Source organism: Molossus molossus, unplaced genomic scaffold (assembly GCF_014108415.1).
Source record: "Molossus molossus isolate mMolMol1 unplaced genomic scaffold, mMolMol1.p scaffold_m16_p_6, whole genome shotgun sequence".
Classification (NCBI taxonomy): Eukaryota; Metazoa; Chordata; class Mammalia; order Chiroptera; family Molossidae; genus Molossus; species Molossus molossus.
In genome coordinates this window covers 74,866,825-74,888,243 of record NW_023425399.1, presented here as the reverse complement: position 1 = coordinate 74,888,243, position 21,419 = coordinate 74,866,825, and positions in this window count along the sequence as shown.

The following is a 21,419-nucleotide window of genomic DNA, read 5'->3' as shown; positions in this document are numbered from 1 at the left end:
CTCCCTTTGATCAAGAGTGGGGCTCTTGACCAAAGAATTTTTTGGATAGGGGAAGCACAGTCTTCCTCCATATCTCCACCTTTCTTTTGGCCTCAGTATGGATTCTCTGGGATGTTCTATGCCAGGATTTTTCTTGTTCTTTCTCTGGTCCTCCAAAAATGTTCCAGGATCTCTAGCATCAATCATCTTTATATTATCAACATCTATCACTTGCTGATTATCATAAATGACCCTTGTATGGGCCTGAAAGAGGAGTGAGATAAAGTTCCTGCTTTTCTTTACAGAGCTTCAGTCTGGATAACATGATCTGAGATTAGGGGAAATGATTGATGATGATGATGATGATGATGATGATGATGATGATACATTTTTAAAAAATTTTTTTTATTGGTTTTAGAGAAAAAGGAAGGGAGAGGGAGAGAGAGATAGAAACATCTATAAGAGAGAACATTGATTGGCCGCCTCCTGCATGCCCCCCACTGGGGATTTGGCCCACAACTTTGACATATGCCCTGAGCAGGAATCGAACTGGTGACTTCTTGGTGCATGGGTCAGTGCTCAACCACTGAGCCACACCGGCCAGGGGATGATGATAAATTTTATTGAGCCAAGTGTTAAGTGCTTTACTTGTATATCCATTCCAGTCCTCATAGTAAACCCCACACCCATTTTACAGATGAGGAAACTGAGACTTGCCCAAAGATCACAGAGCTTGAGTGATGACACATGTGTATCTCACACCAAAGCTCATGCACTTAAATACTAAATGGTACTGTGTCCTGTGGAAGAATGGATGTGGGAGAGTGGAAATGCCAAAAAAAAAAAAAAAAAAGGAGTAATAAGAGCTTTCCTTAAGGAGGAAAGTATGTTTTGTAGTTATTACAATTATACAGTCTCATACCCCAGAAAAGCCCCTTTTCACAATACCCTTTCAAGTTAATTGGATATTTTAATGTATTAACCTTCCCTTTGTATGCACAGATTCATCAAAGATGTTCTTTTTAATGTCTTCTATTCTTAATTAATTTATTGAATACTTATAACATTTCTGAGTACCAAGCACACTTCTAATCATACACTCCTCACAATAACCTAAAGAAGGAGGTACTATTATTATTCCCATTTCACAGATGAAGAAATTGAGACACAGAGAGGTTAGAGAACTTGCCCAAAGTTACATAGCTAGTAAGCCACGATCCCAGATTCAGACCCAGGGAGTCAGACTCTGAGTCCAGACTTTAACCACTAACTGATGTGGCCTCATACACACAGCACAGCCGCCTGGGAAACATCAGATGCTAACTCACGCCTACAGGATATCAAATTGCTTTGCTTTGCAGAGGTGTGTGGAGTTGTGAGATTGCTTGTAAAAGTGGCACACAAGGGCTGTTTCCTAATTGATCTCACTCCTGCTCCCTCCCCCGTGGCCCTTTATAGACTTTGGGTGTCCAGTTGTTGTTGTTGTTTTAAGACGTATTCAGCGTAATGACCAGACTATTACATTTAGCAATCAACTCAACAGCATGGGTGGCAAAAAAAAAAAAAAAAATCCACCTTAAATCCCTTTGTTGGAATGCTTTACACTGTCCACAGAACAGAAACGAAAATAACCTGTTATACAATTAGTTGCAAGTAGTCCTTGAGTTTTTTGCCCATTTACAGGAGTATTGTCTGAAACATGGCTTTGTAGCAGTGAGGCCCTGCCGCCGCTGTGCTGGGCACAGTTCCCAAATCTGTTGTAACCTGTAGCTTCCCTGGCTGTCCTCTCCTGCTAAGCTTTGTTCCCTGGCAGTAATGAAAACCATCAACCCACAGCCACTGCTGCTGCTGGCCCAGCAGAGCCACCTTGGTTTTGTGGTTGGCAAAGTATTGGCCTCCACCACCACAGGGGCCAGAGCCTCTGCCTCCAAAGTTTCCTCTTTTTATGGGTCCAAAATGTGAAGATTGTTGTGATTGCCAAAATCATTGTAGCTCCTGTAACGTCCCAAACTGCTTTCATCATTACCAAATCCATTGCAGCCATCCCCACGCCACCATCTCCACCACCATCACCGCTGCCATAAAAGCCGCCTTGACCACTGAATTTCCTCCATGACTGACTTTGTCAAAACCACCTCCACGACCACCTCTGAAGTTTCTGGAGCCACTTCGATCTCTTCGGTTAGATGAAACATTACACACCCCTTGCTTAAATAGGGCTTTCCTTACTTCTCAGTGTGGCCATTCAGTTTCTGAAGTGAACAGTCTTGTCTACAGAGTCATGGTCATCAAAGATCACAAAAGCAAAGCCTCTCTTCTTGCCACTGCCTCGGTCAGTCACGATGTCAATCACTTCCATTTTCCCAGACTGTTCAAATCATCTCTTAGGTGATGTTCTCCAGTGTCTTCTTTAACGCCACTGAAAAAAAATCTTATTCACAATGCAGTGGGCACCAGGTCTTTGAGAATCTTCTCTTGAGATGGCCCTCTCCGGTTCCACAACTCTTCCACCCACCTCGTGTGGCCCTGCATCCGTGGCTGCATCCACATCCTCCACAGTGGCATCGTGACAAACCCGGAGCCTCTGGAGCGCTTGGTGTTCGGATCTCTCAACACCACCATCTGTGAGGATCCCCACTGCTCAGTGTTCAACGTGGCTGTTCAGACTCTCGTCGGTTGTTTCAAAGCTCGGACCTCAGATAAAGAGCTTCCCCAGCTGTTCTGGCTCTTCCGAGACTCTTCGACGTGACCCCTGTGGGAGGGGAGGCTTCAGTGATGCTTACTCAGCAGCATCCACCAGCAGAAAGGTTGTCCGTTTGGTTCTTAATAAAGAAAAGCTGAACTGAGTGAGTTAAAATGTTTGTCAAGGTCAATGTTGAAAGTGGTGTCCTTCAGTGTTTCCTTTTGCTTGTTTCTTCTGGAAGTAAACAGACATTTGGATCACAAAAAGCAGCTGGAAATGTAGACCAAGGACAGTTAGGGTGCATAGAAAAACTTGGCATTATTGAGAAAGTTTGGGTTGAAAGTGTTTTGGTATTTTTATTCTTTTTCTCTTTTGGAGGAAAATGACAAAATAGCTTAATGTATGGTCAAACAGGACAACTTTTTTGTTGTTCCCTTATAATGCTCCAAATTTCCCAGTTGATTCTAGTGACTTTGAAAAGTTTGAAATCATTTCATTGCTATGGAAGAGGATTTTCTTATCGATATTCTTAATCATCATGACTAATTTATTTTCACACCTTCAGAAAATGGCTTCACAGCGTAACCCAGCTTTACTTACAATTGGGTGACTGTGCAACTTTATAATTATCCCAATACCTGTGAAACGTTGAAGCAACAATTCAATACATTTTGTTCACATTCTAACTTGCACAGGAGAGGCAGTGGGGATTCAGGAATGGCTGGTGTTCTTTCTAACTGAGCCACAGACTTGGCAGTATGTCAGGCATAGTAATTCTTACCTACTCCCTGCTTTCTTCCCAGGATGCTGGAAATGACTAAGACATCAGACAGTAAACTGTAATACCCAGGAAGTTAAACAGTGATTTGTGTGTGGAGACTCTCATGAAAAATGGACAGAAGCACCTGAGAGAATTTACTACAGCCAGGCCCCACCTTTTTATTGGCTTTTCATGAGAAAAGTGTGGGATGAGGAGATGCGGGGCGGGGGGTGGGGGGGCTTTAAATTGATCCCTGAATACTTTGAGCCTAGACAGCCAACAGGGAATTGAATAAGGAGGTGGAGTGGAAGAAGCTCAGATAATGGTGTACAATTCAATAAATATGAGGAGAAATAATATTCTATATGATATGTAGAACTGTGAGGAGAAAGATGAGCTTTGAACATTATGTTCAAGACTATGGTTGAGGTAAATTCTTTGCAAAAATGGCTGAGATAATTCCTCCATTCCTGTTCATATACCCCTTTGCAGTGTGACCTTGCATGCCTCCTTCTGAGAGGTTCAGTGTATTTCCTTACCCCTTGAATCTTGTGACTTCCTCTGACCAACAGAATGCAGCAGAAGCGACACTGTGCGACTTCTGGGCCCAAGCCTTGAGATGCCTTTCAGTCCTTCTCATGCCCTCTTGAAATGCTGTCTCTCTAAAGAAGCCCAGGCTAGTCTCTTTGAGGATGACTCACTGTGTGGAGAGAGAGGGCCAGCTGCTGGCCAACACCAATCCCAGGAGTGACCTTAGTTAGGTGAGACCAACAGAAGAACTGCCCAGCTGAGCCCAGCCCAAATTGCTGACTCACAGAATTATAAGCAAATAGATCATTATTTAAAGCCACTACGTTTGGGGGTATTTGTGATGCAGCAATAAACAACTAAAATAGAAGTTGATATTAGAAGTAGAGTGAGCCTGGCTGGCAGGGCTCAGTAATTAGAACATCACCCCATGCTCTGAAGGGTCACAGGTTCGATTCCCAGTCAAGGGCACATACCTGGGTTGCAGGCTAGATCCCTGGCCCCAGTTGAGGCACGGGCGGGAAACAACCAATCGATGTGTCTCTCACATTGATGTTTCTCACACACTCTCTCTCCCCGCCCCCTTCACTCTCTAAAAATCAATGGGAAAAAAAATATCCTCGAGTGAGGATTAACAAACAAACAAAATAGAAGTGGGGTGTTACCATAAATAACCTAGCTAGCTCCTGGCACTAGCCTTAGGACCAGTGGAGGGCAGAAGCTAGAAGAGAGATAAGGAAATTGGTGAACTAACTGTACTAGACGTGCAGTGAGGAGACTGCTGCAGGAGACTGGGGGAAAGGCAGCCTCCTGAGGTAGCGGCAGAACAACTGGCAAAATGTTGCCTGCAGTAACTTGGAAGACAGAAAATGTGCCTAATGAGCTATGGGTCTGAGAAAGGAGATTCTGTTTCTGTCAGAGAAAGAGAGGAACTGAAGAAGGAACTACTCAGTTTGCAAACAGAATTCAGAGGGAGTAGAGAATTTTGAATTTAAAATTTAGAATATAGAATTTAGAGGGAAGTTAGAGGCCTGGAATGTGCCTGATTGAAAAAGAAAATCGTTTTTCATCTCTAAGACTTTCCAGTTGAAAAAAGATTCTCAGAGTAAGAAATGGCTCAGGAAAAGATGAAACCAACAGTATGGCTTTAAACACCCTCTGTCAGTGCCTCAGAAAACCTAGTAGACCCTCTCAGCAGAACAAGGGATTTACCAATTGTAAAGACATTTTCTTACAGCTGCTTAACTTGCTGCCCAGAGTAAAGACAGGCCTCTACTGAAGTGGACTACAATCTGATATACCAGAAATCCACATAGTTTTTTAAAGCAGTTGTACTGCCTTAGACTAAAAGGCATAGAGTTTATTTAAAGTGAAAACAGGGTCTAGCCAGTGTGGCTCAGTGGTTGAGCATCGTCCCATGCACCGAGAGGTTGCCAGTTCGATTCCCGGTCAGGGCACATGCCCAGGTTGTGGGCCCCATCCCCAGTAGGGGGCATGCAGGAGGCAGCCAATTGATGTTCTCTCTCATCGATGTTTCTATCTCTCTCTCCCTCTCCCTTCCTCTCTCTAAAAGCAATAGAGAAAAAATAACCCTGGCTGGTTTTGCTCAGTGGTTAGAACATTGACCTGTGGTCCAGAGAAACCCGGGTTCAGTTGCTGCTAAGGGCATGTACCTCGGGTGCAGTTTGTCCCCAGCCCTGGTTGGGTCGTGTGGGTGGCAGCCACTCGATGTGTCCCTTTCACGTCGATGTTTCTCTCTCTCTTTCTCTCTTTTCTTCTCTCTCCCTCCTGCTCTATCTGAACAAAAAATGGAAGAATATCCTTGGGTGAGGATAAAAATAAATAAATAAATAAATAAATAAATAAATAAATAAATAAATAAATTTATTTTTAAAAATGAAAAGAGGTTTCTGGTTTTTCGACTTTTTATAGACAGGAAGTAAGCTGAGAAAGCTATTCAGCTGAATACCTGGCAATTCTTAGAGAAAAGGAAATGATATCTCAGGGGATAGAACCAAGAAACCAGAGAGCCGAACCACAAGTCAAGGAGAACGATGGACTAGGGAACTACTTTCAAGGAGTGAAACCAGGTCCTCACCAGGAAAATTCTCTGCCTTTAGAGTAAAGGGCCTTAAAACTATAGTACAGTTGGATTTCAGAAATGTCATAGACCAGTGACTGCTACATGTCTACAATTCCTCCCCTTTTTGAATCTGAATGTCTATAGTGGTTGTCTGCTCTCTTTTCTTACCGTAGTATGTTCAGGGGCAGAATAGTGCAGACTATTAAAAATACAAGTTCTCTGCACCATTCTTCCCTAAACATATACTATGATGCTTTTTATGGTGTACCAGGGAAACCCCATCCAGATCCCAGACTTCAAGCTTGATGCCCTAATGGGAGGAGCCTTTGGAGAACAAGTGTTTTTAGAGAGAAGGGATGTGATTGATTGTGGCAGAGGTGGACTTTGTAGATTATTTTCAAAAAAACGGACACAGTAATTTCTCCCATCGCTGTGTTCCCATTTCTTTGCAGTAGGACTTGGCTGTTTTCCCCCCATCAAGAGGTACAGCCTATTCACCCACATTTTGAATCTGAAGACGACCTTAGCAGATTGTGGCAGATGTGCAATGTTTGAGTCTAGGCTTTCAAGAGGCCGTGTGGCTTCTGCTCTTGCCTTCTTGGGATGCTGCCACCTTGTGAAGAGGCCAGGCTGCCTCCCTGAGGATGAACATGTGAAGAGGGAGGCCCAGCCTACAGCCGGCACCAACTGCTGTACCTGTGAGTGAAGCCATCTGAGACCCCTCGTCCCAGCGGATCCTCCAGTGGACCAGCTGAACAGTCTAACTGAGCCTAATGCAAATTGCTGATCTATAGAGTCATGAGTAAATAAAAATGCTTCTTGCTTTAGATCATTTGGGGTTGATTTGTTACACAGTAGTAGATAACTGATATAAGGGGGAAATATCCATCACAACAGTAAAAGACTTTTCTCACCTTCCTTCAAAATAGTTACTGGAGCCCTGGCCGGTTTGGCTCAGCAGTTAGAGTGTCAGCCTGCGGTCCTGAGAGACCGGGGTTTGGTTCCCGCTAAGGGCACTACCTCAGTTGCAGTTTGTCCCCAACCCCGGTTGGGTTGTGCGGGTGGCAACTACTTGATATGTCCCTTTCACGTTGATGTTTCTCTCTCTCTCCCCCTCCTTCCCACTCTGAACAAAATATCAAAAAAATGTCCTTGGGTAAGGATAAAAAAAAAAGTTCTTGGTTCACTATGAAGTGGGCAGAGTTGGGTAGGAGGGGCTCTGGCCTGAGTTGCAGGGAGGAACATGGGCACATATAGCTCTCCATTAACTTCTTTTGGACTTGGGACCTCCTCAATAGTGGGTAATGATAATAATAACAATCTGAGCACTTATTAGTGTCAGACACAGCACCAAGGGTTTTCCTTGGCTCATCTACTTTATGACAGGTTCTATAGTACCTATTTTTGGTTGAAGTAACTGAACCGTAGAAAGGTTATTTTGCTGGAATTCAAACCTAGTCTCACCCCAGAGTTTTAACCATTGTGCTAAAGCTTTGCTGAGACATGGACACAAGCCTAAAAGCAAATAGGGAATAGTGATTGGTGTGGAGTGCAGAGGTGCTGAAGGTTTACTACAGAAAAAATGTTCAGACTGCTGTTAACTTAGGTCTTCTCTTTTCTCCAGACTCCCATACCTCCAACCTGGTTGCTTGGCCAGTTTTCTGCAGCTGCAGAAACTCTAGGGATCCCTATGGTAACCACAAGGTAAGGAGAATTAAAGTCAGCCTGAACTGTTGAAGACAGACAACTGCTCATTGATTTCTCCAACACAACTCCCTACCACACTTGTGGGCATTTTTGCTCCTTGCCAACTTACCAAGTAGAATGACAGCCACCTCGATTTGATTAGCAGACATTAAAGCCACGATGTGAACTCAGAACTCAGAACAAAAGCAGAAACTTGGGCACATGTACTACAGTGAACTCCACAGGTCTCTCGTGCTGGCAGCCTTTGTTTGAAGAAACATAATACAGAGTATAGCTGATGCTTCTGGCTGTGCTCTGGGTCAAGTTCAAATTCTCTGAGTTACAGCTCCAAGAGAGAGTAGCCAGAGAAAAACGAAGCGTAGAGAAAAAGTTTAATAGTAGAATCTGGAGAAGTAGGAAAAAATAAAAATTAGAAAATGAAAAAAAAAAAAGGAGATGATGGGAGAAAAATCAAAGAAGATGGGAGAATTCATTTAAAGAAAAAGGGTGAAATAAAAAAATGAGCAAAAATATTGAACACTGGAAGGTAAGGGAAAGAAAAATTGGTCTTCAGTAATGTGACTATATATGTGTGTGTGTGTATCTATATATCTAGATATATATATATAGTTGTTGTTGTTGTTTGTTTTGTTAATCTGCTCCCGAGGATATTTTTCCACTGATTTTTTTTTTTTTTTAGATAGAGTGAAAGTGGGAGAGAGAGAGAGAGAGAGAGAGAAAGAGATTGACGTGAGAGAGACACATCAACTGACTGTCTCCCTCATGACCCTGACCAGGGCCAGGGACCAAACTGAAACTGAGGTATGTGTCCTTGACCGGAATCAAACCCGCAACTCTTTGGTCCAAGGGCTGACGCTCTAACCACTGAGCCAAACTGGCCAGGGCAGACAATATTTTTTTTTAAATAAATCATGGGATCTACTGTACAGTATTATGACAATAATTAATAGTACTGTATTGTGTATTTGAAAGTTGCTAAGAGAGTAAATCTTAAAAGTTCTCATCACACACAAAAAATTGTAACTGTGTAGTGATAGACATCAGTAGACTTATTGTGTTGATTATTTCATAGTATATAAATATCAAATCATTTATGTCCTACACTAAAAACTAATATGTCAATTATATCTCAATTTTTAAAATATTTTTAAAAACTGTTCTCCACATTTCTCCTTCCCACCACAAGGCACAAGGCTAAGTGGAAATACACATCTCTGTAGACTCTCCCACTACCAACACACACACACACACACAAGAAACACACACACATTACACAACCACACCACATGTACCATACCACACACACCACACACATAACACAACATACATCTCACACCACAAACTGCACACACACCACACATACACACACACCATACAAACCACACCACACACCACACACACCAAACTACATACCACACACATAAACACATCATATACACACCCCACACACCATACCACACATGTAAGACACACACACCACACACATCACACACCACACACACATAACACACAGCACAAATCACACACCACACATACCATACCAAGTGCACATAACATGCACACTACACACAGATTACACACACCACACCACACACACCACACACATACCACATGTGGTCACACACACACATACCACACACCCCCCAAACAAACCACACACCATATGCACAGCACACAAAACACACACACAGTGATCAGAAGGGGTCCAGGAGCCTGTTCTTTGGCACGCATACTTTGTAGTCTATAATTCCCTGTCTCTCCAAGAGACCCACAGCTTCCCAGGTCTTCTTAGCAAAGAGCAGACATGCGCGTCTCTGCTGAGCCATCTGATGTTGTCATCTTCCAAACATTTTCATAAGATAGCAAGTTAGGGACCAGTGTGTTCAAAGGGAGGATTTAGTCTATTTACAGATTCATATCAGTGGGTGGCAAACTTAGTTTGAATCTTGACAAAGGACAGGAAAACAAGAAGGCTGGCTTGCTTAAATCAAAGGTTTTCAAATACCCATTTGGAAAATACGTGGAATTTTGAGGAAAACCCAAACATGTTTTCAGAGGAGTCTGCTCCTCCACTCTAATTTCCACATGACCCACAATTAACACTCAGATCCTACTTTTCTGAGGCTTGGAACGAATGAGAAAAGATCCTACAAGAGCTACAAAAACCCTTTTAACAATTAATTTTTGGTAGTTTAATTAATTTATTTATTTAAAAAAATTTTTTTCTTTATTGATTTTAGAGAGAGGGGAAGGAAGAGGGAGAAAGAACATCGATTGGCCGCCTCCTGCATGCCCTCCACTGGGGATCAGGCCTACAACCTGGGCATGTGCCCTGACCAGGAATCGAACCGGTGACCTCCTGGTGCATGGGTCAACGCTCAACCACTGAGCCACACTGGCAAGACTATTTTTTGGTAGTTTTAAAAAGCTATTTTTTGCCCTGGAGGGGGAGGTGGCTCAGTTGGTTGAGCATCGCACCATACACTGAAAGGTAGTGGGTTCAATTCCCAGTCAAGGCACATACCTAGGTTTCAGGTTCGATCACAGTCAGGGTGCATACAGTAGGCAGCTGATTGATGTCACTCTCTCACATCGATGTTTCTCTCTCTTTCTCTCAAATCAATTAAAATTTGTAATTAAAAGCTATTTTTGTCTTTTCTTTTTTAAAAAAAGACATTTCCCATAAGTGAATGAAAAAGAAATACAAAGAGTTATAAACTAAATCAGAGCGTTAATACCAGTAACTTCATCTTCTGAATTTTAATGGTAAAATTTATATACTTTTCATCAAAGGGGAGGTTGTGAGAAACCAAAGTTACATAAAAATTTTAAACTAAAATGTCCAGGATACACAGCAAACAAAATAAGAAATACCTACAAAAAGCAAGAAACCATCTTGGTGCTTTATTTCCTCCGTCACACCACCGTCGTCCCCTCACCTCCATCTCTAATCCTGGCTCACTGGAGCAGACAAAGAGAGGGGTCTGGGTGATGAATGAGACTCTGCCTTTGTAATCAGAGCAAATAAAGGAACACCAGCACCATCTGGGTCCTACCCAGGGTCATAACTTGAGGTGCTTGTGTGATGTCTAGGTTCCCATTGACCATCAGCAAACACCACCTTATTCACTATCATGCTCCTGTGAGCAACGGGAAAAGAATCATTAGAATCCCTTCTTCCACAGGTGGAAAAAGAAAAGGAGCTGTGTCAAAGGTCACACACACACTGTTAGAAGCCCCAACTGGTGGTATTGGCAGAGAGACCTATGGGTCTGAAACCCCAGGGCCCCTGGCACTGAATGAACAATTGCCAGAAGCATCAGGGTCTCCTATTACCTTACAACAGCCCACACCTTGGGCCTCATTGCCTGTTCCATCTCCTCAGTGATAAGGCAGTATGACTTCAGAGTGTCCATTAACTCAAAATTGCAAAAAAGAAAAAAAAGGGAGTGATAGAGGGAGGGAAAAAGGGAGAGAGAGGGAGGGAGAACACTGGCATTTTTCTGCAAGGCTTTTAAATTCTCCCATGCCATATGAAGCAAATGTTTTGTGTACTTTTCCAATGGCCTTGATTAAAAATGTTATGTAATTCAGTATAACTATAGCTTGAAGAAATTAAAGGCCATGTCAGACTTATCAAATGTTTGGGCCCAACTAGAGCTGCAGAAACATTAAGTACTCAAGACATGGCCAGCTTATTTATGTGAAGTCTGTGCCTTCAGGGTCTCCCCTCCCTTGTTTGGTATACAAGGCCTTTTATAATCTGTCCCTGATCTATCTTTCTCACCGTCCCAGCCACTGCCTGCTCGCACATATCATCAGCTCCAGCCAGCCTGGTGCTGCAAGCACACCACAACCCTTCTGTGAGCCTTCCCACCCCATTTCCAGCTCGCTCTCACATTCCCTGCTTATCCAAATCTGGCTGCTTCTTCCGAACCAATGGGCACACCTCTTCTTGAAGAAGGCTTTCTTCACCACCCCAGTCCTCTGGACTCTACACATTTGTCCTGGTCTCTGTCAGTTCCTTGACACAGAAATAGATTCAGGCAGCGCCCCTCGCCAGCCAGTAACCTGGATGTGTCCTTGGCATCCCTGAGCCCCTTCTTCAAAAACATGAACTCATAATACCCTCTCAGTGGAGTCCACATAAAGTGCTAACACCATGTCTGGAACACCGTGGGCCCCCCGTAAACACATTTTCCTGTCCCCTGTGCCAGGCAGCAGGGCATGAGTTCTCCGTATGTGCCTGACATTGCATATGGGCAATGAGTGGACTCATGTGACTTTGAGCTAGTCTTTTCATTCCTCACCTTGGAATTGGGGAGTATTACTTGAAATATGCATAAGTCATATCTATAATGCAGATGTGGGCAGAGAGAATATTGTGGTGAACAAGATAGATGTGGTTTCTGTCTTCATGTTGTAAGTAGAAGATAAGACACAAATATATTTGATCTACAATATAACTCATTTAGCATTTGACATATGTTATCTTGAATTGTTAGTTATCTATTTACTTGTATGTCTTGTCCCCTATCGAGATGGTAAATTTATTGAGGGAGGAGGGCCTGGATCCAATTCTGCCTCATCCATGCACTGCACAGAGTGTCATGTATATGGCAGACATTCAATAATGTTTATTGCTAATTACCTAAAAGATTGATCTTTCTTCTGCAATGAAAACTTTATTATGAAGATCCTATTCATCAATGAGGATCTATGGCTCTTCTCAGTGTGTTCAAAGCAATGTGTGAAAAATTAACACCTAACCACTGTCCTGTGGACAACAGCACCTCCAAGTCCTCCCACCTGTAAATTCATAAATTCATTGCCATTTGGTTACATGTATTGAACTCAGACACCACCAATCTACAGCTAAAGTGTACCGTTGGTCCTCCTCCTGAATTGCACTTTCCCATGAGATAGCAATAACAACACATTATCACATTGAACCCTGAAATAGCTATGAAGCAGGGACTGTTACCATCCACATTTTATAGGTGGGGAAACTGAGGCTGAGAGGGCTAAAATGATTTGCCCAAAGCCACAAGTGAGTGGTGGAGCTGAGATCTAAATCCAGGAAGTCTGGCACATGGCAGGGAGCACACAACACTATACCAGACTACCTGACCTGGTGACAGACAGCGTGGCCTCCTCTAACAAGAAGGCAATGATAGCCTGGCCGGTGTGACTCAGTGGTTGAGCGCCAACCCATGCACCAAGAGGTCGCTGGTTCGATTCCTGGTCAGGGCACTGCCCAGGTTGTGGGCCCGATCCCCAGTGGGGGGCATGCAGGACGCAGCCAATTAATGTTCTCTCTCATGGATGTTTCTAGCTCCCTCTCCCTTCCTCTCTCTCCCTTCCTCTCTCTCTAAAACAAATAAAGAGAAAAAATGACCCGTTTAAAAAAAAAAAAGCAGGTAGTAGCAAATAAGAACTAGTGACAGGGCATAGGCCCCTCTGCAAGTCCCCAAGAGAAGATCTCTATGGCAGAGACTTCTTTCCTCTCAACCATAGTAAGAAAGATAGCCAGTATCCACAGGTGGCCATTTTCTCACGTGCTCATGGTAACTGGGCAGCCTGTGCCTGTGTAAGAACATTGGCTCAGCCTCTGGCCCTGGGCCTTCACCAAGGGCCCCCAACCTAAGGTGCCTCTTATCCAGTGTCCTCCACCCATGGCTCCCACCCAAGGCCCATCACTCAGGGCCTTCACCAAGGGTCCCTACCCAGAGTCCCCCATCCAGGACCCCTCCCCCAGTGCTCTCCACCCAGGGCCCTGTGGAGCAAAGACCCTGACCCACTTCTTCCCTCCTTCCCCTTGTTCTGTATTTTGTTGGTGATTTTTTTTATATTTATGATTTTCAGCCCAGCCGGTTGTTAGCCTGCTGTGTTTGGAAATGGTAGATGATTAAACCTCCTGGCCAGGTGTAAATGCAACCTTTGTCATCTGGAAGCTGGAGAATTACCTTGCTGGGCTGCAACTCCCTCTGGCTCCGAACTTTCTGCGCCAGCAGACCCTCTCACAGGCCTGCACACTCGAGGCCTCTCAACTGATCTGCCGGCTGTGAGTCCAGCCCAGAAGCCAGAAATTTCAGATGTACCGACATAGCCACAAAAACACGGGACAAACTGTAAAATTTAGAGGAAACTTCAGGGCTCTCTCACTCTCTCTGAAAGGAATTGTTACCAGGTAAATAATAAAAATATATAATCATTGACTAGGCTTTAAAACTGAACCAAAAAAAGCCCTGGCCGGTTTGGCTCAGCGGTTGGAGCATTGGCCTGCGGTCCAGAGAGACCTGGGTTCGGTTCCCGCTAAGCGGCATATTCCTCGGTTGCAGTTTGTCCCCGGCCCTGGTTGGGTTGTGCGGGTGGCAACCACTCAATATGTCCCTTTCTCCTCGATGTTTCTCTCTCTCTCTCTCTCTCTCTCTCTCTCTCTCTCTCCCTCCCACTCTATCTGAACAAAAAATGGAAGGGTGTCCTCAGGTGAGGATTAAAAAAAAAAAAAAGCTGAACCAAAAATACGTTTGCATTTCTGTTCCCAATAAATACCCCGCCCCCTAGTTTCTTACTTTGCCTCGGTAGCCACCTCGTGGCCCTCAGAGTCCACTTGTCCACTCATCCACTCTGACGTGGCTTGTGGTTTCAAGCCCAGGGAGAGACAGCCAGGTAGAGAGGTGAGAACCAGCCCCAAAGCAGCAGCTGGAGGAGGCCGCTTCTAGAAATGGGCTTGCAAGCTCCCTTCCTCAAGGAAGCCCCTACAGTTAGCACCCAGCCTTGACCAGGCCACGGCCTGCAAGAGGGAGAGGTGGGCCAGGATTCCGTGTGCTATGGAACTGCCGAGCCGGGGACAGGAAGTTCTGGACCAGCGTTCAGAGCACCAGCAGCCCAGGGCTCCCAGAGCAGCAGCCAGGAACCTTCTGTTGACTTTTTCAGGCCGAGTTCTCACCAGCAGACACGAAGGTTATTGCTGCACAAACAGCAAGTGTGTTTTCCGTGTGGATTCCCACCTTCTGAGCTTGGCTACTGCTCAAGGTGAGCTGAAGGCAGCGAAACCTGTTCTCAGGCTGCTTGAGTTTTTCCAAGTCCTCCTTCGGGGCCAGGTGCCTTTCACTGAATGTCAGTGTTGTTTGGGCAGACAAGTAAAAGTCTAGTTGGGAGTTCTCTGTAGGCAGTAAATAAATGTTTGTCAAAGACAGAATGAATAAATCAATAAATCAATGCATATGTGTTTAGTGAGTGTCACCCCGAGCCCCCCTAAATAACACTCTGTGGTAGACCAGTGACCCTCCAGCAGCAGCAGACACACTGGGGGGGGACAAAACTAACATCCGTAGGCTCATTGGAAACAACCCTACCATCCCTGCACTTAGAAGTTTGTTTTAACTTCATTCCATTTTGGTCTTTGCCATTTATGTTACAGGTCACATGGCTCTGTGAGTTTTACCCAGCAACAGGATAGTGATGTTCCACAGCAGTGACAGGCATGTTTGATATGCAAGCAAAGAGGGAGATACGAGGATGGGTTGGGTGGCTCATTAATGGGTAGTAGGGTGCAGATACGTAGAGAGGAGAGAAAATGATCCCAGGCAGGGAGGTGGGAAGGAGGCTGCCTGAGACTGGAGTCAGCCCCACATCTGCAGTGAAGGGTTCCTTTCAGGGTGGAGTAAGATGCAAGCCTGCAGAGTAGGGAGGAAGGGCACCTGCGAGGCCTTGGGGGTGCTACTATTTCTTCATCTGGGGAGGGTATCACTCAAGGTGTGCGTTTGGAGGACTGTCCATGGTGACATGCAGAACAGACTATAGAGGAGAGAGGTTGGGGATGTAAAATGATGGGATGAAAAAGAAAGGGCCAACCTTAGAGATATCTTGAAGCAGTGAAAGCCGGAATGGTGGCAGATGGGGGACAGGAAGACAGTGGCAAGGGGAAAGGAGACAGCACATTGTGTGCCTGAGAAACAGGGTCGGGGAAGCAGAATCAGGAGACATGGAAGGGGTGGAGGGGATGACAGTGAGCAGGGTGGGGACTTCACCAGAGTCTACCGAGACCTCGGCCCTGGTGGCCCTGGTGTCCTCTGAGCAGTGAGCAGAGCTCACTAGGCTTGCTTTCCCCTATTTTGGGTCTCAAGGTCTCCTTTTCTTCTAGTTTTCAAATAAGTCTCATTTTACCCTAGATTTCAGTTCTACTCAGTCTTTCCTTCTCTTCAAATGCCTGTTTGTTTATTTTGGAGAAAGACATGATATTGCTGGGAAAAAAAGATATAGCCAATGAGATTTGTTCTCAAGATGGAACCATGGACACCGTGGGGAGTTTCGTCTCTAATAGGGTCAATGGTCCGTCTCCAAAGAGCACACCCGACTTTTATACAGGGAAATCCGAGTAAAAGAACAGACAAGGGTATTCTAAGGAAGGAAAGAAGCGGGAGAGAAACAGCCTGAGGAGGTGTTCAAGAAGGAATGCAGGGTACTGATGGTGAGCAAGGGCAGGATTGAAACATCAGTCTTGGGACAGAGCCAGGAATGATTTTTGTCTGTCAAGTCCCTGTATTGGGGGGAGGTAGATTGGAAAAAACAGATGCCAGCCTGGTAATGGCTGATCGAATGGATGGATGGATGGATGGATGGATGGATGGAAGGAATGGGAGAGGTAATGGTTTTAACACTAACACTGACATTGATTCGGTTATATTTGTGTCAAGCACTGTGCTAGGGCGTGTGGCACCTATCAGGGAAAAGAAAACAGTTCTTGTTCTTTGCCAACCCACAGTTTATGTGAAGAAACAGAGACAGATAATGCCGACATGTGAACTGTCCTGTAAAAGAGGGATAATGACAAGGGATTGATTCTTCCTGAAGGAGATGAAAAAATTCCATGCATGAGGGACATTTAAGCAGGATCAAGGAGGGTAAATACATGCATGTGTGCACACATGCACACACACACACACACATAAGCACAAAAATACACACACATATACATGCATACATAATTCCACGTGTGGATGCACACACCTGCATACATACGTGAGCACCCATGAACACACATACACACACAGAACATAGATGTAGAACACACCCATTATGGAAGTGCATTGCAAGTCATAGGCTTGGCATGTACAAAAGCAGGAAGTATGACCGTGTCTGTGGCATTCTCAGAGAAGTCCTGAGAAGCTGGGACATCGAGTATAATGAGAGGAAGCCAGGCAGGAGACTGGCAATCCCCTGAAGCCATTAACTGAAAATGGGCACAGAAGGGAAGCAGCCTGGATGGGGCAGGCAGATGGTGACAAATAGCAAATTCTGTTTGAAATAGGCCTTCCCATCAGCACCTGTCTCTTCATCCTCTTCCCAAAACAGCCTGAAAGACACTCCTTGTCACTCAAGCTGCCACTTTTTCCAGAGAGAAGAGTGGACAAGGGAGCATGAAACAGGGTGATTCTTGCTGGGGAGTTTCAGATACAGGCATTTTAACTTACACCATCATTCACTTTGGAAAATGACTCCCAAGTGGTCAGGGTTCTGTACCGTCCTAATGTGGCACTCCTAACCTTCAGTTAAAATTATTACAAGACTGGCAAAGGAACACGTGGCATTCTAATGTATGCTATAAGTTCAACAAGTGATGGTGGACATTAAACAAATATTTGTCTAATGAGTGACTGCAACGACTTCGTGCTGGGCCCTGGCGATAGCCTACAGCAGGCAAAACCCAGGCCCTGCCCTCCAGCTCTGAGCAGTCTGCTGAGGAAGACAGGTGTGTCAACAAGTTGTTACAGTGAGATTGCTGTCATAGAGGAGAAAAGCAGACATATAATAAGACCTGTTTATTGCTAAAGTACAAGGGGCAAGGGGGCATGTGGCTGGGGCCCACATGGGGACCAGGGTGCCAAGCTGAAGAGTCTGATCTTTATCAGGGAGGCAACACGGAGCCACAACAGAGTTTTAGGCTGAGTGACATTATCAAGACTGTATTCTGGAAAGATCACTTTGGCTGTGCAGGCAATAGCTTAGTTAAGGGAGATTGGAGAGAAGGCAGGCCAACTGGCAGGACATTTCAAAGGTTCAGATGATAGGTGTTGACTTTCGGAACCAAGGAAGGCACACTTTTAAGAGGTGTTTGGAAGGTAGATGCAATTGAGCTTAGTGGCTGGCGGAGGTGAAGGGCAGAGGCGTGTCTAGGGGCTCCACTGGTTTCTTGTTTGGGTAACAGGGTGCTTGGTGAAACATTACCAAGAGAGGAGACCCAAGCTGAAAAGCACTTTGAAATGAGGAGGTGAAGGGCAGGAGGGAGAGAAAGGAACTGTTATACAGACACATGAATTTAAGAGCTTGAGAGTCACATAAATGGAAGGCCTGGGAGGCAGCTGGATATTCAAGGCAGCAGGAAACAAAACTGGGCCAGCGGAACCTGTTTGCTGCATGACCTTGAGCAAATGCCTCAGCCTCTCTCAGCCTTGGAGTCTCTGTCTGAACAGTGGAGGGGCAGATTTGGAGGGAGTCCCAGGAGCACGGAAAGTACATTCCTGGGGTGTCAGTGGACCCTACATCACAAGGAGGGTCCCACACTCACCAAACCCTTCTTACACTGTGCCACACAGAAGAGTGTGTTCGGCCAGCCATTCATTCATGAGAAAGAGCCCCAAATGCCTGTTCCCAGGCTGCTGGAGCTGGCCTGAAGGTACATGTCACTCAGGATGCCAAAGTCGTTCTCACTGCTTCCTAGCACCGTCCCTGCCTCCCACACTGGTCCTCAGAACCCCAGACATTGCTTGCTCTCAGGTGCCATCCGTGATGAGCCCTAAAAGGTGCTCTGTGGGAGCGCTCCCTCTCGGCACCCTCCAGGTTACACTGTTATTGAGAGCAACGCTGGTGGGCTCAGGGTGACTTCCATGAGGATACATCTTTCAGCTGCCACCTCCAGCCTTACCTCTGGAATACAGCAGAAATCATTCACATTCTTTTTTTTTTTTTTTTTAACCTTACCCGAGGACATTTTTCCATTTTTTGTTCAGATAGAGTGGGAGGGAGAGAGAGGAAGAAAGAGAGAGGGAAACATCGACGTGAAAGGGATACATTGAGGGTTGCCACCCGCAAGACCCAACCAGGGCCGGGGACAAACTGCAACCGAGGTACATGCCTTTAGCAGGAACCGAACCCGGGTCTCTCTGGACCGCAGGCCGACGCTCTACCACTGAGCCAAACTGGCCAGGGCTCATTCACGTTCTTTACTGACTTATTAAGTGTCAGGAGTCAGAAGACACATGTATGTTTTAACAAATAGAGAAGAAACAATTGCACATCCATAAGCAAAAAGAGAGAGAGAATCAACCTATACCTTGTATCATATGCAACAATTAATCCCAAAAGGATCATAAACCTAAGCATTAAACCTAAAACTACAAAACTCTAAAAGGAAACATAAGGGAAAATCTTTGTGACCTTGGATTAGGAAAAAAAAAATCTTAGTTAAGACACAAAAAGCACAAACCAAGTTCATAAATTGGAATTTATCAAAAATCAAAACATTTCATCTTCCAAAGATGTAGTTAAGAAAATTAAGACAAGGCACAGACTAGAAGAAAATATTGCAAAAGACATAGCTGACAAAGTGTTGGTATGCAAAATATATAAAGGGCTCTTACAACTCAATAATAAGGAAACAAACAACCTGATTTAAAAATGGGCAAAATATTTGAAGATACACTTCACCAAAGATGTTGTATGGATGGCAAATGAGCACATTGAAAGATGTTCAATACCAGTAGTCATTAGGAAAATGCAAATTAAAACCATGATGAAATAGCATTGCACCCCTACTTCAATGGTTAAACTAAAGAGAAAGATAGAAGAGGACGAGAGAGGAGGGGAGGAGAGAAAAGAAAAAGAAAATTGCCAATATTAAGTGCTGGTGAGAATGCAAAGCAACTGGAACGCTCATGTATTTTTTTTTTTTAATCTTTATTGATAAATGTATTACAGATGTTCCTCATTTTCCCCCCATTGACCCCCTCCTACCCCCTCTCACCCTCCTCCCACCTTTTCTCACACTGTTGTCTGTGTCCATTGGTTATGCATATAAGTTCTTTGGTTTATTTCTTCCCACCCCCTAACCCCCTTCCCTTTGAGGTTTGTCAATCTAGAAACCAATTTGTACTTCTTAATCCCTTCACCTTTTTCACCCATTCCCCCAACTCCCCTCCCATCTGGCAACCAACAAAATGTTCTCTGTATCTATGAGAATGTTTCTGTTCTGCTGGTTCATTTTGTTTGTAGATTCAGTTGTCCATAGATATGCATTCATTGCCATTTTGTTTGTTCATATATTTTATCTTTTTCTTCAAAAAGACCCTTCATCATTTCATATAATAATGGTTTGGTGGTGATGAACTCCTTTATCTTTTTCTTCTCTGGGAAATTCTTTATATGGCCATCGATTCTAAATGACAGCTTTACTGTCCTGTGAGGGATGCTTCAGCAAAAAACTCCCACTGCTGTCCCAGCTCTCTGAGCTCCCGAGTCTCTCCACACAGTTTCAGTCCAGTCTGCTCTCCCTCTGCCGGAGCCCAAGCTAAAAAGAAAAAAGTCCAACTATCAGATCTTCATCTGAAATGCTAACAACCTGGATACTTACTGATTCGGTTATTTGTTTGGTTTTGCAACAAAGAGTTTAGCTCTTTTTCATATTAAAAAATTTTCTTGTTCTTTGTTAAATAAATAAACAAACAAATAAATAAATAAAATAAATGACAGCTTTGCAGGATAGAGTAACCTTGGTTGTAGGTTCTTGCTTTTCATCACTCTGAATATTTCTTGCCATTCCCTTCTGGCCTACAAAGTTTCTTTTGAGAAATCAGCTGACAATCTTATAGGAACGCCCTTGTAAATAACTAACTGCTTTTCTCTTGCTGCTTTTAAGATTCTCTCTTTGTCTTGAACCTTTTGCATTTTGATGTTGATGTGTCTTGGTGTGGGCCTCTTGGAGTTCATCTTGTTTGGGACTCTCTGTACTTCCTGGACATGTATGTCTGTTTCCTTCACCAAGTTAGGGAAGTTTTCTGCCATTATTGTTCTAAATAGGTTTTTAATTTCTTGTTCTCTCTCTTGTCCTTCTGGCACCCCCAAGATGCGAATGTTGGCACACTTGACGTTGTCCCAGAGGCTCCTTACATTATCCTTTTTTGGGGTTCTTTTTTCTTTTTGCTGTTCTGATTTGGTGTTTTTTGCTTCCTTATATTCCAAATTGATGGTTTGCTTCTTGGCTTTACCTACTCTTTTATTGAATCTGTGTAAATTGTTCTTTATTTCAGTTAGTGCCTCCTTCATTTCTGACTGGTCCTTTTTTATGCTCTTGAGGCCCTCACTAAGTTCACTGAGGTTCTCACTAAGTTCACTGAGCTTATAAGCATCTGTTAGGTTGCTTATCTCCATTTCACTTAGTTCTTCTTTTTTTTTTTTTTATCCTCACCCGAGGACATTTTTCCATTTTTGTTTGGATAGAGTGAGAGGGAGAGAGAGGAAGGAAGAGAGAGAAACATCGACATGAAAGGGACACATCAAGTGGCTGCCACCCAGGGCCGGGCATAAACTGCAACCAAGGCACACGCTCCTAGCAGGAAACAAACCCAGGTCTCTCCACACCACAGGCCAACGCTCTAACTGCTGAGCCAAACTGGCCA